The sequence below is a fragment of the Beta vulgaris genome, chromosome 4 (genome assembly GCF_026745355.1).
Source record: "Beta vulgaris subsp. vulgaris cultivar EL10 chromosome 4, EL10.2, whole genome shotgun sequence".
Lineage (NCBI taxonomy): Eukaryota > Viridiplantae > Streptophyta > Magnoliopsida > Caryophyllales > Amaranthaceae > Beta > Beta vulgaris.
Genome location: NC_079205.1, coordinates 61,755,165 through 61,757,248, shown reverse-complemented (window position 1 = coordinate 61,757,248; position 2,084 = coordinate 61,755,165).

Sequence of the window (2,084 nt, the reverse complement as noted above, 5' to 3'; positions counted from 1 at the left end):
AAGTTGAGAAAATGTATAAATAAGATGAGGAAATGTCTTATTTGTAGGGCTGTTCAGAGTGCGGTCTGGACCGCACCAAACCGCAACCCAAACCGTTTTTTCGCGGTTTGGGTTGGTTTGCGGTTTTAAAATTGCGGTTTGGGTTATGATTTCAAGTAAACCGTGGTTTGCGGTTTGGGTTGGGTTTTAATTTTTGTAAACCAAAACCGCACCGCAAACCGCAATTTTATATTTATTTTTTAAAAAATAAATTTAAATTAACTTGACAAGGTGGCATACAAGTATAAAATTGAAAAAAGAAGTTTGAGGTAAAGAACTTTAACACTTTTGATAAATTATTATTTATGTTTAATTATGAAGTCAACTTCATATCTATTTGGGCTCTTGGTAACAATTTTTTTTAGTCTTAGATTACAAAATTAATGTCGCGGAAGAAAAAATGGTTAAACCGCAAACCAAACCGCACCAAACCGTTTTGCGCGGTTCGGTTTGGGTTGGTTTGGGCAAAAGTGCGGTGCGGTTTGGGTTGGAAAAATGTCAAACCGTATATTTGCGGTTTGGGTTGGGTTACATCCCAAACCGCACCAACCCAAACCGCGAACACCCCTATTTATTTGAGATGAATTGGTAGATGGAGGACTCCTAATGGTAGATACGAGCCAAAATGCAGCGATACAGCCTAAAAAACATAAAATGCGTGCTTATTAAGTGGATCGTAAAACTAATGTATATCAAATATTCTCTAATGAACATTGATTTCGTCGATTCTCCTTTATTGGCTTCTATCTTTATGTTTCTTAGTTTGTTTATTACACATATTTCTTTGTTCATTGCGTTTTCTTTGTATGTTCATTAGGTTGAGTAGTTGTTCATCATATATTTTTTCTTATGTTAATTTTTCTTCTTCTTGTTCATTGCTGATTCAAATGTTCATTTAATCTCGTGTGTTGTTCTTTTGTTTTACTTTTATCTTCATGTTGTTTAGTTTGTTCGTTGAGGATATTATTTTGTTCATTGTATTATAATGTGAAACGACGCCGTATGGAATGGTGTGCACCATTAAAATGGTCGACTCGTGTCTACCATCTAATTTGCGATTTCAAATGGATTTATGACTTATTATAATATTTTTTATATGTAACAATGGACTATTTTAATCCACTAAAAAGATAACCTTTTTAAATAATTGATGAAGTATAAGTTAGTTGACATGATATTTGTTTTCATAAAGCTTGAGATCAAATTTATCTATACTTCTTGTCGCGAAAAAGAGAGATTACACTTTTGCAAAAACGAATTTTAGGCAAAATTTATTAGTGAGAGATTAATTAGATTAGAGAATATGTAACTAAATTAATATTGAAAATTTCACCCACATGACCACAATACCCACCACCAGCAACACCCCCACAAAAATACCAACCACTAGTATCAAACACCCACCGCCAAAAATACGACCGCAACGTTGACATACGCGCCGCATCACTAACATCACCCACATGGCCACATACTCATCGCAACAACCTAACCCACCCCCTAATCAGAGGGGTAGATGAGGGTGTGCAAGGAGCCCAACAGCACAGGCCTCCCAAAATTATAAAGGCAATATTATTTTGAAAATTTTACTTCATATTTGAAGAAATCACCATTGTTTCCCACCCTTAATAAATTTGTCAATGATTTATCTTTAGATTTTCAACTTTCTATCTTTAGAACTCTAACCTTCCATCTTTATTTTGATAAATTTAGGGGCCCAGTTTTCATGTTAGAGTCGGGGCCCCAAAATCTTCAAGACGGCCCTGCCCCTAATCACCACGAAACACCACAACAACAACCCAATACCACTAACACCACCAAAACCACCCTTAATCACCACCAAACACCAATCAAAAACCATAGACACGCCCAAAATCACTCTCAAGTCTCAAATCACCACCAAACACCAACCATTGAAGGAGAACAACTGAACAAGATTAAAAATTCTAATAACATTTCATTTAGGCTCCGTTTGGTAGGGCGTAAAATATTTTCAGTGTAAAATGATTTTCATGGAAAACAATTTACAATGGAAAACACAATTCCAA